This window comes from Monodon monoceros, unplaced genomic scaffold, assembly GCF_005190385.1.
Source record: "Monodon monoceros isolate NGI ecotype Baffin Bay Population unplaced genomic scaffold, NGI_Narwhal_1 Super_Scaffold_17, whole genome shotgun sequence".
In the NCBI taxonomy this organism is placed as follows: Eukaryota; Metazoa; Chordata; class Mammalia; order Artiodactyla; family Monodontidae; genus Monodon; species Monodon monoceros.
The window spans coordinates 11613243-11629028 of NW_021703773.1; the positions used below are offsets into that span (position 1 = coordinate 11613243).

Consider the following 15786-nt stretch of genomic DNA (forward strand, 5'->3'; position numbering starts at 1 on the left):
TCTTTCAGAGACTCCCTCTGTCTCCCAATCACTGGCTGAGCTCAGGAGAGCTGCTGTCACACATGTGGGTTAAGAGTTGTGATGACTTTTGGGGAAATCTGTGGCCATTCCATCATTCTATGGTAAACTACCCATTTTCCTTATCTGTGCTTGTTTTATGGTCTGTGGTGGCCCTTCGGGGTGATTGTTATGGTTCTCATATCACATTGTGGTAGATTATAAAAGCAAGGTTTGGTGTTCTCAAAAAAGGTATGATGATAGCCCAAAGCAGTAAGTACTTTGTGCAGATGACAAGGAGCCTTTTTGCTGTTTTAGTTTTTATCCTTTTTGTTTACTTCTCATCCATTTTCAGTGTCATCCTATTTCAGTGTCATCTTACCTCTTTCTTATATCCAAGCCCGAAAATATGGCATGAAAAGGTGTAAAACTGAGACGACTCAGGATAATTTAGAAAATGGGAAACTCAATCTGTCTTGCTTTGTAGAGGATTTTTGCTAGTAAGGAAGAGCTTTAATATTTTATGGCATAAACTAGTTCTCTTTTTAAAAAAAAAAAAAAAAAATCTGGAGCTGGCTTGTCTCCAAGTATACCTACTTTTTCTGGTCTATACATACCCACCCCCACCAGTTTTATTGAGATACAGTTGACATACAGCACTGTGTAAGTTTTAAGATGCACAGCATAAGATTTGACTTACATACATCATAAAATGATTACCACAGTAAGTTTAATGTCACTCATTTCATATACATACCAAAAACAAGCGATGAGAACTCCTTAGAATTTACTTTTAACAATTTTCACATGTATCATACAGCAGTGCTATCTGTAGTCCTCTTGCTGTACATTACATCCCTAGTACTTATTTATCTTAAAACTGTAAGTTTGTACCTTTTGACCACCTTTGTCCAATTTCCCCTCACCCTGGCCCACACCTCTGGTAACCACAAATCTGATCTTTTTCTGTGAGGTTTTTCTTTTAAGAATCTACATATAAATGAGATCATTTGGTATTTGCTTAGTCTGTATGACTTACTTAGCATAATGCCATTAAGGTCCATCCATGTTGTTGCAAGTGACAGGATTTCCTCCTTTATTATGGCTGAATAAGGTTCTATTTGTGTGTGTGTGTGTGTATGTGTGTGTATCCATTCATCCACTAGGGAACAATGGGGAACACGTCTTGGTTATTGTAAATAATGCTGCTGTGAACATGGGGGTTCAGATATCTCTTTTTTGACTTAGTGTTTTTGTTTCCTTCGGATATATTCCCAGAAGTAAAATTGCAATATCATATGGTAGTTTCTGTTAACTTTTGGAGGAACTTCCGCCCACAGTGGCTGTACCAGTTTACAACCCCATCAACAGTGTGCAAGGATTCCATTTTCTCTACATCTTCACCAGCACTTGTTATCTCTTGTCTTTTTGATACTAGCCATTCTGACAGGTGTGAGGTGATAGCTTATTGTGCTTTTGATTTGCATCACTAATGATTATATTAATGATGTTGAGCATTTTTTCAGGTACCTGTTGGTCATTTGTATATCTTACTTGGATGAAGGTCTATTCGGGTCCTTTGTCCATCTTTTAATTGGATTATTTTTTATTTATTTTTTTGTTATTGAGTTGTATGAATTCTTTATATATTTTGGATAGTAACCCTCTTATCATAAGATAACTGGTTTGCAAATATTTTCTCCAATTCCATAGATTGTCTTTTCATTTTATTATTTCTTTTGATGTTCAGAAGCTTTTTAGTTTGATATAGTCCTACTTGTCTATTTGCGATTTTGTTGCTTGTGCTTTAGTTGTATCCAAAAGTTTATTGCCAAGACTCGTGCCAAGGAGCTGTTTTCTTCTAGGAGTTTTATACATTTTGGTCTTACATTTAAGTCTTTAATCCACTCTGATTTAATTTTTGTGAGTGGTGTAAGTTAGGGGTCTAGTTTCATACTTGTACATGTGAATGTCCAGTTTTCCCATCACCTTTTAGCTGTGGACTTATGTGTCCTTTATTATGTTAAGATATGTTCCTTCTGTACCTAATTTGTTAAGAGTGTTTTATCATGAATGGATGTTGAATATTTTGGAAAGCTTTTTCTGCACCTTTTGAGATGATCATATGATTTTTTTTTTTCGCTCTATTAATGTGACATACCAAATTGATTTATGTATGTTGAACCATTCTTGCATCCCAAGGATAAATCTTACTTGATGATGGTGAATGATCTTTTTAATGTACTGCTGAATTCAGTTTGCTAGTATTTTATTGAGAAGTTTTGCGTCTATATTCATCAGGGATATGGACCTTTAGTTTTCTTTTCTGGTAGTGTACTTTTTTGGCTTTGATATTAGGGTAATGCTAGCCTTATAAAATGAGTTTAGGAATGTTCCCTCCTCTTCAGTTTTTTGGAAGAGTTTGATAAGGATTGGCATGAACTCTTATTTAAATGTTTGATGAAGTTCCCCTGTGAAGCCATCTGGGCCTGGGCTTTTCTTTGTTGGGAGATTTTTTTTTAAAAATTTATTTATTTGCCTACGCTGGGTCATAGTTGCGGTGTGCCCGAGCTTTAATTACAGCATGTGGGATCTAGTTCTCTGACCAGGGATCAAACCTGGGCCCCCTGCATTGGGAGCACAGAGTCTTAGCCACTGGACCACCAGGGAGGTCCCTGTTGGAAGATTTTTGATTACTGTTTCTAGCAATTGGTATTTTCAGATTTTCTATTTCTTCTGATTTGGTCTTGGTAGGTTATATGTTTCTAATAATTTTTCCATTTCTTCTAGGTTGTCTGGTTTGTTGTATATAGTTGTTCATAGTAGCTGTTTATGATTGTGTATCACTTGTAATGTCTCCTTTTTCGTTTATAGTTTTGTTGATTTGGATCCTCTCTTTTCCTTAGTGTAGCTAGAGGTTTATCAGTTTTGTTTATCTCTTCAAAAAACCAACTCTTAGTTTGGTTAATCTTTTCTACTGCTTTTCTGTTTTATTTATTTCTGTTCTAGTCTTTTTTATTTCCTTCCTTCTGCTAACTTTGGGCTCAGTTTGTACTTTTTCTGTTTCCTAAAGGTGTAGAGTTAAGTTGTTTGAGATTTTTCTTGTTTCTTAATGTAGGTGTTTATTGCTATGAACTTCCTTCTTCGAACTGCTTTTGCTGTATCCCATAAGTTTTGGTGTGTTGTGTTTCCATTTTCATTTGTCTCAAGATACTTTTAAATTTCTCCTTTAATTTCATTTTTGATCCATTGGTTGTTCAGGTGAGCATTATTTTCATATGTTCAAGAATTTTCCAGTTTTCCTCCTTTTATTATTTCTAGTTTCATCCCATCTGGTTGGAGAGGATACTTGGTATGATTTCAGTCTTTTTGAATTTGCTAAGGCTTGTTTTGTGGCCTGACATATGGTCTATCATAGAATATATTCCACGTGTGCTTGAGAAGAATGCCTATTCTGTTGTTGGGTAGAATGTTCTGTACAGTTAACCTTTGAAAAACATGGGGGATAGGGGTGTGGAAGCCCCACACAGTCAAAATTCTGCATGTAACTTTACAGTTGGCCCTTGTATCTGTGGTTTCAACCAACCATGAATTGTATAGTACTGTAGTGTGTATTTATTGGAAAAAAAAAATCCACATATAAGTGGACCCATGCAGTTCAAGAGTCAACTGTATATGTCTACTAGGTACATTTAGTCTCTAGTGTTGTTCAAATCCTGTTTCCTTACTGACCTTCTGTCTGGATGATCTGTCTATTGTAGAGAGTGGGATATTAAAGTCCCCAACTATTATTTTATTGCAGGTTATTTCTCCTTTTAGTTTTATTAGTTTTTGCTTATATGTTTGGGTGCTCTGATTGGGTGCATAAGTATTTACAATTGTCATGTATTCTTTTTTGTTGTTGTTTTTTGGCTGCGCCACATGGCTTGAAGGATCTTAGGTCCCTGACCAGGGATTGAATCTGGGTCCTGGCAGTGAAAGTGCCACGTCCTAACCACAGGACTGCCAGGGAATTTCCAACAATTGTTATATATTCTTGATTGATTGATCCTTTTATCATTGTATAATGACCTTGTCTCTTTTTACCATTCTTAAAGTCTATTTTGTCTTACATAAGTATAGCTATGCCTGCTTTTCTTTTGAATACCATTTGCCTGAAATACCTTATTCCCTTTGCTCTCAGTCTGTGTCTTTAAAGCTAAAGTGAGTCTCTGATAGGCAGCATATCATTGGATCTTGTTTTTTAATCCATTCAGCAGTTCTGGGTATTTTGATTGGAGGATTTAATCCACTTATGTTTAAAGTAATTATTGTTAGGTGAGGACTTTACTGTTTCCATTTTGTTAATTGTTTTCTGGCTGTTTTGACATGTGGGGAGGGATATAGTCTCTGTGGGAAATTGTGATACGAACCCAGTTGTGTTTGAGGGTTGTAATAAAAAGAAAGAAGTTCTTTACCAGTACTTCTGGGCACCTAGAAACATATCCACCAGAAATTCAAGTTAAAGTCAAAGTCACGTTCTTACCTCTGCCCGTTTCTGCTGGGTCTGTGGCCTGTTTAACAGAAGGAAGTTGGAATGGGCGTGTCTGGGTGTGTTAAAAGTTTAAGACAGTCTGTAGTGCATTTGATCTATAATTCATCACCGTAAGCTGAGGCTTTTAGGGGATAGCTAAAATATATTTGAGCCCAAAAGTGTAAAAAATGACATTTGACTGTTGCTGTTACATCCTCTAAGTGTGGCGAGATGATGGTGGGACTCGGGGGTTGAAGCCGCGCTTGATACGTGTGGAGCAGAGTCTCAGCGATAAGGCAGGGCAGCTACTTCCCGTTCCATTGTTTGTAGCAAGGGCACTGCAGACATACAGCCCTTGGTTCTTTTGTGAGCTGACTGAAGTCACTAACAGAAAAAACGTTTTGGATGTGGGAATGGGGCATTTGGATTTATAAGTTCCCCAGTTCATATCAGCTAATAATGGTTTTCTGAGGCATAGAAAATGAGACTTGGTGTCCCCTCTTCCTCCTAGCTACTTGCAAAAATGATTTATTAATTTTGTGTTTTTTAAGGTTTTATTGACTGTTCTTAACAAGCTGGGTCTGGCACTGTTGCTGTGTAGCGAAGCTGGGGTGCTGTGTGTGGAGACAGCGCGATGACCTGTATCATGTGTTGCCGCCCTTGGAGCTTCACGTGGGACAGTCCATCCTCTCCTCGGGTGTGTTTTTTGGGCTTGTTCTGAGAGACTAGATGTTCTGTGGGGAGCAGAGGGTGGGGGAGGCCCAAGGACCTCTTGGAAACCACTTCTCAGATGAACCGGACTTTGGAACCCCTGTCCCTGTCCTGTGAGCGTCATGTTGAATGAGCACTTTGGAAACACAGAGCTAGAATAGGCCCTGGCATTGTGCTGTCGACCTTCCTTCTGGCCACAGTTCAAAAAGCAAAAGCGCATTTTCCTTCATAATGGGATTTCCATTAGAGGTGTGCTGGTGCTCTCAGGCGAAGTGGCAAGGCTGCTGCCACGGGCCCTTTGGACAGTTAGGCCTGTAGCATTTGTCCAGCTCTCCTGGTTTGGAGATGGGCCAGCACGTTCCTGTGACTCAGACCATGTGGTCTCAAGACCCTGTGAGAACCCAGTGACTTTCAGCCACCCAGAACTTTGCAGGGGTTAAAGGACGTTCAGTGCAGACTTACCTTAACTTTTTAAAAAAATAAGTGAAAACACAGAAGGATACTAATAGGAGACACTGCTGTAAATCATAGCCTGACCTTGGCAGGATCAGCTTCAGAAACACCAAAGTCAGGTTTACCTTGCACTTGACTGTCATATGAGATTTTGAACTTTTCTGCGTTCTGGTTTTAGGGGAAAAGTGCTCTTTTGTCCAGGTAAATATTTTAACCTGAGCATCATTTCCTGTTCCATGTAGGTGTGTCCTTTTGCCCAGAGGAGAAGTTTGGGTTTAATTTAATCTAGCCTAAGTAAATTTCTAATTTACTGTTAGTTAGCATGGTGAGAGTTTCACTTCAAATGAGAGACGGGTGTGAGCAGTGGGGAGTGGAAGGCTTCCCTGGGTCTTGATTTATGGGCATGTTGTTACGGTTCATGGTCACATGGCCCTTTCCCCTCATAAAGCAGGGAAGTGTGGTTTGTACTGTGGAAGCCCTGGTGAAGCAGCACCTGAGGAAGGTCAGGAAGGTTTCTCACGGCATATTGGCATCTGGGGGCTTGGGGTGGTTAGAGCCAGGCCAGTCTAGGGGAGTTGGGTACCAGCCAAGACGTTCTGCAGCAGTAGACAGAGCTGCACTGTGGCAGTTAAATGTTTTCCTGTTTAGAGGGCCTTATCAGTTAGCTGACTCAGTATGGTTTTTCAGCATCACAGTCATGAGTTTCAGTGTAGGCGTTTTGAGGACCAACATTTCAGATGACACATCACTAGTAACACACTCTTCTGCCTTCTCAGAATGTTGTCCAGTTGTTTGATGTCATGAGGAGGTGTGATAGAACAGGGATGACATTGGAAGAGTGAGAGAGCAGCTGCGTGCTGAAAATTCTCTTCACACTGGGTAAGAATACACTTTTCACCTAACAGTTGGACGTCCCAGTGATAGATGGGGGATACAGTAGGAAGTCTGCTTGTATTCCTTGAGCTAAGCATGCCTTGCCCAAAGCACTCAGAAGTAACTAGTTGATTCCTGTATGTCACCGTGACACAGACACCAAGAGTTCTTGGGGTGTCCAGTCATGCTTCCTCTCCTATGAAAGCAGGTTTGGACATATATTCAGGTACTGGGAATTTGAAGCCTTTATGATTATACTGTAACTTTCATTTTGCAAGTTTTAAGGTTCTTTTCCAGATTCCTTTAATTTTTAATTTTGTTATAGAGGTAGAAGGCATAGTACTTAATTTTAGTACTTAATGCCAGTTTTATGACATTAGTCCTGTGTTCTAAGCGGCACATCTCCCCTCCCAATGGAGGGTTTACTTGGTAACAACGGATGGCTTAGTTATCATCTTGCTGGAGTCTACAAGACTGGGACATTATGCGCAGAAGTAAGAGGGAACAGACAGACCTGCCCTTTTCTTATCGCGAATTCCCAGTTCCAGTGTTTGTGCTCCGTGGGGTGACACAAAATGAAGCTGGTGTTCAAGTGTTCAAGTGGGGTTGTGTCTGGAGCTCACGCTAGACAGGTAGGTACTGTCCAGACTTGTCACTTGCACAGCAGTGGTGACCCAGGCACTCACTCATCCACCCCAAGGCCCTTTGTGCAAAAACCTATGGCAGTGACTGTGTTCAGCCCTTCCGGGGGAGGCACCCTCAATACCTAGGCTGTCTGGCTCGTCTCTGGTGCCTTGGAGTTGGGAGGTCCCAGATGGGCGGAAGGCAAAGTGCACCATCAAGCCTGTCCCAGAGCCATGATCCCAGAGCCATGGCAGATGTGGCCTGCAGAGCCTGGGCAGGGCGCTGAGCTGTGTGGTCCTTTTCTGCCTTCACCCACTTTTGGTGGCTAGTCTTCTCTGTAAAAGGAACGTGAGATCCAAACCACAGAACCAATAACGTCAGTGCCCAGCGAGACGAATAGTTGCTCGTGGTGGTTGCCATTAGTTGGAATTGAGTGCTATGGCCCCCTCCCCCTTTTGGGGGAAGAGGAGTTGGTGAGAATATATTTATATAAAGCACTTTATGGTTTTGGCTATCAAGGCCTGGCTTCTCAATAGAATATATTTCTTACTCTAGGTCAGTAGAAAACCACAACTACAGATTTCAGATAGGCCTGAGCTAAGCTTTGTAGCCTGGGGAGGATGTGGGGTCTGCTGAGCGCAGTAAAAGGCATCAGGAAAGGTGTGTGAGTCTCCCCGGCGACCCTCCTGTGGGTTGGGAGGCTCTGGTCACGGCCGCTGCGTCCCGTCAGTTAGCAGGCGCCCCCAGTAGAGCCTTGGCATGGGCTGTCCAGGCTCTCCCATCCCTGCCCCTTTCTTCCCTTAGCCCCTCTGTCCTGGGCTCAAGGGCCAGTGCTTAGCTCTGTCCAGACCTGAAAATGGGAGCAAAAACGCTGCTCCCTGGTCTGCAGTGTGGATGCACTGGGTTGGTCTTACAAAAAGGAATATGGCAAGCAGTGGTGTGACAGTTGGAATTAGCACTTTATTCTTAAAAATGACAATAGAAAAGTACCTTTAAACAGTTTATAAAAGCATAATAGACTGGGTGGAAGTTGCTGTTTTCCTTAGAAACAAGAGTACAGAACTGTCACCACGAACCAGGCGGCGATGAAGCCCTAAGCAGGGCTTGGGTGTGGCAGGGACGTTCCTTCCTGTCATTTATTGTGAGGGTGAGCGCCCCTCACCCCTGGCTCCTTTCGTTTTTTTGGTGATGAGCTTCTAAAAGTGTCTTGATCTCTTTACTTCTGATGGAAAATAATGAAACTAGAAAACCTGACACCAACCATGTATATATACTATAGTCATTAAAACATCGAAATCTTCAGCACGGCGTGAGCAGATCAGTAAGAAAGCTTTCGGTCATGTTTAGCTATATCAGCAGTTAAAAATTCTTAGGTCAATATATTTTTACACCCGGCTCTTCTCCAACAAGGGGGAGAGTGAGCTGCCACAGACTCTGGAAGTGTCGGCTTACCACGCTAGACTGACTGGCTTTGACGGAGTCTTGAAGCAAGCTGACGAGTACTCATTCCAGACGCCACTGGTTGCACACCTCCCCCTGGGCCGATGGGGCAGGTAGTGTCACAGTGAGCACATGGGATTCAAGATCATGTTTTAAGTGGTGTGTCTGGCCTGCTGCTGCCAAGGCTCAGGAACACCAGCTCAGTTCAACCCATGTTTTGCAAAATCACTTGGGGGATGGGAGCTGCCCACTGCAGCCAGGTGGGCCGGGCAAAGGCGGCTGCCTCCTGGGCCCGGGCTGGCCTCCCAAGCCAAGGCTTCCCCTTAGACTCAGCACGTTCACCGGGGGAGTCGCGCGTCAGCTGGGCACACACAGGAGCGTGCTGGTAGAAGAAAAACATAAGAAAACGGCAAAACCCAACACTCAGCCCACAGTTCGTATAGTTACCTCAGGAGCTGCCGGGCTCTTCTAAGTGAGGAATGTGCACCAAGGAAAGGCTGCTTTGCCCAGCTGGGAACCTGCCGCCGTTAAGATAGAAGCTCCTGGAGGCCTTTGATCGTCTTGCAGGGTGTCCTACTAGACCTGGAAGTAAACCCCGAGTACTGCACTAGCGGTTCTAACATCTAACGCTGCGTTACTCATGGACCCTGGACTCAGGCCAGGGAAACAGATTTCTATACATTCACCATGATTCTGGAAATTTTGATAATATTTAAAAACATGCCTTAAACATGCAGTTTCTTTTAGAGGAAAAAAATAGATATTTTAAATTACAAGCATTCAAAAGTCAAGCACAAAATCTGTGATCCAACCCAGTGTAAGATCATCCATCCTGTCATACTTAAAATGTTTGGTATAAAAATACTCACTCTCTTGATTTTATCGTTGACATCTTTTATGTTTCATTCGAAAATATCTCCAAACTGTACAGAAATGGCAGACCATGCGTTCACAAATAACACGGTTTCTTACAAATTATACAGTGTAAAAGAGTAAAACATTTTTATTGTATTTTTTTTTCTTCGAGAAAAACAGATGTGTGATAGAGGCTGTGGCAGAGTCTTGAAGGGACCAAAACTGGGCGGGTTCCAGCCTGAAACAGAAAGAAAGCATGTAAGGGCAGTGGGTCTCACAAGTGCGTGGTCTTCCTCTGAGCCCCGGGGCTGTTTCGGGACACCAGTGTATAGAAGCCACGGCTCAGAGACTCCTGGTGATTCCCTACAACGGCGCATGTGTACACCTTTCTGTAAACACGGAGTATCCTCATTGACCCTCCAGATGAAGACCACTCACAAGCCAGACGCTCAGTGGTCTGGCTTTACAAACACGGGGAGTGGGTATTTAATTTCTGTTTATCTTTCTATTACTAGAATCTTTTCAAGCCCTCCCTCCCCTGCAAGGAAACGTTCATATTTGTTTTTGCTTCGTGGCAGAATAAAGGGCCTTTGGACAATCATCTAGACTTCGTCCCTGGCAGACCCCCGCCCTGGTCCCAGGAGTTTCTTAAACACTTCTCAGCTCCTTTGTGTCTGGATTTACTCACTTACGTGAAGGCTGCATTGTAGATGCTCTACTCTTATTCTGTCACTCATTTTACTTTCATCTCTCCAACTCCCCAGTCCCTTGTTTTCTTGCCATCTTACCAACAGGTCAGACTCACATAAATCTGTGATTGCCGGAAAGGTATACGTAGAAGTAATCAGCATATACTACTAGAATTTTGTATGTGGGAGGAAGCCGTCCTTGCTGTTAACAGCCCCTGTCCTGCCCTGAGTTAAACTCTTTCAGACACAGCTAATTGGACGATCTTAATGAACACTCCTCTTCCACCCAGATCCATCCAGTGCCAGCTGGATCTAAACTATGTCCCAGTATATCTTGTCAGAGCCTAGTTTTTGGTTGACAGTAGAAATGGGTAAAACTAATGAGCCACAAGTCAGAAGACCAAATATAATAACCACAAACCTGTGGCCCATGGAAAACTCCATGGGGAGAAGGTAGGACACTGCTCTCAAGAGTAGGGATCTGGACATCCAGAACCTCTTCTCTGAGGTCAGGTTAACACTTACCTGTCTCTTCAGCTTGTTGTAACTATTAAATTAGTCCTCGGCTATCATTTAGTTACGATTATAGAAAGGATAACGAGTGTCCCCTTCGGTTTAGAAATGTTCCCAACTCGAGCTCTGGGAGCCAGGTTCCCCGTGTCCTCCCTTCAGTTTCTCCGAGTTCTCTGGTACAGGATTTGTCCAGCAGGAGGTGGTCACCTCCTTTAGGAAAATTCCTTTGCTTCCCCTGGTGCCCAGCACAGTAGTGGGGATCAGCCCCCCAGACTCGCTCAGTGCCGGAGGAATGGAAGTGGGCCAGGACCCTTCACTCCCCATCTTTGGTGCAGGTCACACGTACTGTGACACTCAGCAGGGCCAGCAGAAGGAGCCCCCCCCCCTCGTGAAAGCTACATCTCTTCTCCTGCCTGATTTCTACCCAGCAGGGGGTGGGGCACCAGGACCCCCGATCCAGCCCAGGTGTGCACGGCCTGAAGCAGGCCCGGTGGGTGGCAGGAATGCACGTGCCCAGGGTTATGGGGGGAGTCACAGGGCCAGGCCTGGTCTTTGGTGCTGTAGCAGCTGACGTTCTCTAATGAACTCACGAGCCTCAGTCCCCATGAGCGTCTGATCTGCGGCCCTCTGGCTGCCAAAGGGGCCTCCCCCACCTGCCAGTCTCTGTCCGTCCACGGAGGAGGGAAACCAGCTTTGGGGACCCGGAGACGAGGCCAGCTTCCTTCCTCCTCAGTCTTGGCTTGTCAGGCCTGGAATGACAAGTCCCACGTCATTCCAAACTTGACCCCATGCCAGCAACCGAAGCCGTGGATGTCGTCGATTCCAGGAAACCAGTGCCAAGGAACAGCAGTTCCCACTTCGGAACAACTCACAGGGGACAGCAGCGGGCAGCCCGTAGGCTCTGGGAACTTGAGGGTCCTCTCACAGAGCATGGGTTTGGAGAGGGCCGCCCACTAGTTTAGGAAGGACAAAGCTCTTACAGCCCCTGGCTCGGTGAGGCAGGGCCTGCCTGGCCTAGGTCTGCTTGCTTCTCCGGAGCTCAAAGGCCACCTTCAGGCAAGTGCACGTTGCCAGCTCCCGGGCAGTTCTCCCCATTCCCATCAGCTCTGCCCTGGGCGTTTCTGCCACGACCTCAAAGGCAACGCGTCTCTACCAAGACTCACCACTTGGCCTTCACACGGATGCGTCCCAGACACGCCCTGCACTCTCAGGTCACTCTGACACCGCCATCAGCGGCTTGGTTCGCCTCTCCTGGTACGTGTTTCCACTAGACCATGCCTTTTGCTTTGGGCAGTAAGGTGACAATTCCTAAAGCACCTCCTGCTACCTGGCTCAGATCCGCTGCCTCCCCAAGACCCTCAAAACCATCAAAATCCATTTTCCACAAGACCACACAGTCATTCTTACGTCCCCCGCTTCTGTTAGTGTATTTCCGCATACACAAACCCTACTATCTGTCAAAACTCAGTTTAAGCACCACTTCCTCCAGCCTTTCCTGATCCCTTCAGGCTGCAGGGCTTTCTCATCTCCTGGCTGGAGCTCTCACGGTCCAGGCCACTTACTTGGCTTTCACAAGGATTTCTTCCCTCCCTGAGACCGTCTCCACCATCCTCTACTCCAGACACAAGTCACTTGCATGTAGCAAAAATGCAGACACCTGGACTCTAGGACAAATGAAACGGGAACGATGGGCTATTAATGGGATGTGGCCCCCAGCCTTGATAATGCCCAGGCTAGGCTGAGAGCCAGGAGACTATGCCTGGGGCCCACGTGGGGCTCTGCACACCGGCCCTGACAGGGCCTCTACAGAAAGCTGATGCGGGGACTGGGAAGGCGCCCCAGCTTTCTGAGGCGATAAGCAACACACCCGACTTAAGGGTCCTCTGTCCCCTTCCTGGGCCCCTGAGCAGGAAGAAAGATGGACGGGGCTGGTTAATCTAAGGCTGCGTAGAAAGTCGGATCTTTTGAAGTGAAAAAGAACAGGGAGGGAAGAAACAAAGGGGTGAGAGTCGATAGTTTCCTGAGCTTTTCCGCTTTTCCATAACTGTGCTGGGTAAATGCAGTTCTCACATGGGAAAAGAATGCGTCCGCATTGCCATAGATGTTGCAGACTGAATAGAAGGTCAAAATGTGGCTATTTCAATCCCTGTAAACAAGGAAAGGGGTTTAGCTAGGAACGGAGTTCAAACCTTGGAATGTATTAACAAGGACATTTTAAACAGAAAGCAAAGACATCCGGGAACACAGAGCACCATGGGGGGTGGGAGAGAGTCGGGCTCTGTTTACAGAGCAGACTCTCCTCACAGAACCTTTCCGGAAAGGGGGTCAACTATGACATGCATGTGATGGGATAAACAAGGGAAGAAAATGTGTATAAAATCTTGTCTGAAGCAGGTCACCACTGTCTCTATTTGAAGACAATGGAGAGTGTCTCCCTGTGTCTTAAGGAATATTACACAATTCTAAACCAGTTCATTTCAGCTGTCCTTGATGGAGATCACTGCGTGTCCCTCAGTGCTTGGGGACAGCTGCCGATGGGTATGGGTCATGGTGCCGGCTGCCCTGGTGGGGTTGGGGGTGGCCAACGCTGAGACCCACAGGAGAGGCTGCTCTTCCCCGAGGCAGCTTGGTAGGTTGGTAAGTTAGAGTGTGTTGATCCAAGCGCCTTGTGAGTGTTTTCTCCCAGCAAGAAGAAAATCCTCTTTCTGTTTTCCCCCAATCCATTTGTATCTATACTTGACTAATGATTTTTTCCCCAAGAGTTTTTCTAACATTTATTCATTTTTACTATAAGTCAGGTAAGAAATATTCCCTTCCATCCAAATCCCAACATCATATGACTAAGGTTTTTAATAAGAGTGGTTTAGTTTTCATTTTATACCTGTCAGCTTGACTTTTGAAAAATCAAATGCTGGTACTAATTTGTAACACAAAGACTAACATTTTAAAAGCTTCACAGTCTATAGAGTCTCCAGGGAACAGTCCTCTGTGGTTAGAAACTCCTCCCTATTCTAAAGATGCATGCCCTGCACCAGTGCACCACTGGCCACGGACACGAGCTCACGCTGGCCGCCCCCCGCTGTGGCCCTGGGTGGACGCCAGCCCTCACCCTCAGGAGGCCCGCCCTCGGGGCCAGAGATCCTCCCTCCTCACAGGCCAGGCCTATCTCTGCAGTGCTGGCTGACTTCAGAGCTGGGGAGGGGAAAGCCTCCTCCACACTCTTGTAACCGATGGGTGGCCTGGGGCTGGTAAGCCCCACCGTGAACACGGCTAGTGCTGAAGACCCCGTCCACGCGGGCCACCCAGGACCGAGCCGGTTCTCCTCCCCACTGTCACCAGGCCCTTCCACTGTCTGCAGAGAGTCACCACGTGCTCCAGCTGCTGCTGCTTCCCGACAGGGCTCATCCGCGTGTGCCCCAGTTACTGAGATCTGGGCTGATTTACTACACTAACAAAAATAATAATAAAAAAATAAAAAATCCCTACTCTAAAGCTGCTTCTAAAAAATTGTATGTGTGGCTTCTAATTGGTCCTTAAATTTCCCCAGAGGAGGAGAGAAAGCAAAGCGCAAGATCTTGTCTTTTTAAACAGTTTTACTGAGTGGTAATATCCATAAGAATACTGTGGGCACTTCTGTTAAGGACCATGAGAAGAGGAAAACCTGATCGATTAGAAGGCTGTAGAACTAGTGGGATATCTCTTGGCTGCCCTGTGTGATGTGGAAAACTCTTTATCTGTTGGTCAGTTTCGTTAGTGTGAGAAACAGACATCAGTGGGAAAAAAGACCCCAAGTGCCTGATGCCGGCCCCCCAACCAGGCAGGGTGGGCAGGCTGCACGCGCCCACTACACGCGCCTCTGGGGGGCACTGAGAGGTGGTCTTCTGAGCACGAGCTTACTTATGCCCCAAATGTGGTAATGACCTCCTAGGCCCAACTGCCTGGTTCTCTGCCCTTAGCAGGAATCTTGTTCTCTTTATGACTCATCTTTTCTTTATAGGCCCCTCGCAGGGATGAAATCTGCCACCTTATTTGGGCTGGGACATAACTGCTGCTGGCCTGCCCCTGGCATTCCTGCTGTTCTAGGTCAAGCTTTCCAAAGAGACTGGAAGCCCCACATGTGGTGCCCAGCAGGCAGGTCGCCTCCTGGAACCCTGCTGCACGACTGTTCTGAGACAACGCTTACTGCCAGAAGTGAAAGAACTGAGCAGTGACAGCTGGTAGCGACGGAGAAGACGGACAAATCACCAAAATCTTCACCACTAGAAAAGCCCCGCAGTTTAGAGGAGTCCACTTAGACTCCATTATAATTCAGTCATGCCCAAGGGCAATCGCCCCGTTTCTTTAGAGGCTCAGAATGTCTCCAAGTCATCAAGAAAGGGCTGCACTATACTCCGTATAACTGGATTAACAGATCAAAAGGAAAATACACACTACATCTGAAGATTTCCACCAGAATGGTTAAAAAAAAAAAAGCCTTAGCGCTTCAAGGGAAAAACTTCATTCACATATATGTTCCCTTTGATGGAATACCTCATACCCGGATACTGCTGGATGAGAGGTGTTGACAGCCTCGCCCAGCAAGGCTGTGAGGACCAAGCGCTGGGTGACGCGCTCTGAGAGCCCGCAGAGCTCACCTGCTACCCTGGGACGACTTTCCCTCAGCAGACGGCAGCTGGAGGAGACGAGCGCATGCCGATCCCGAGCACCCACACCAGCAGGTCTCAACTCCGAGCGCCCACCGCAGCCCCCGGAGGGGCCCCACCCACAGGGGATGCTGGTGGGATGGTCCCGACTACACCACTCCACGCGGTCGTGCCCTGCCCGGGACACGCTGCTTCTTGGGAGGAACCGTTCAGTCTCTGAGTTTGGAACTCACCAGCGCGCTCCAGTTTTGTAGAACAGCTCGAGAACAGGAGCCACTTGAAGATTGCGTTAATACCCACAAGACAGATTGCAGCCACCATCACACACCTGGAACCTGGGGTGGAGAAAGAGATGAGCCGTTAACACCCGCGGTGACAGCAACCCCGGCTGCCGGCTTCCCCGGGCCTGTTCCGAGGGTAAGGAGCTGCGAGGCAAAGGCACCAGCACCAAAGGCCTCCATTGCTGAGCTTGAGG

The 15786-nt window shown here is 45.9% G+C and overlaps 1 protein-coding gene across 1 annotated transcript in view; it reads right to left on the reverse strand.

The window, feature by feature from the left end:
* Positions 1-9589: 9589 nt before the first annotated feature.
* RBPMS (RNA binding protein, mRNA processing factor) overlaps positions 9590-15786 on the reverse strand; it is a 187210-nt gene continuing 181013 nt past the window's right edge. The window contains exons 8-9 of the mRNA XM_029226242.1: positions 15545-15646; positions 9590-9704 (exon numbers count right to left, since the gene is read on the reverse strand). The gene's annotated coding sequence lies outside the window, so the exon portion shown is untranslated. The remainder of the gene's footprint in view (positions 9705-15544; positions 15647-15786) is intronic.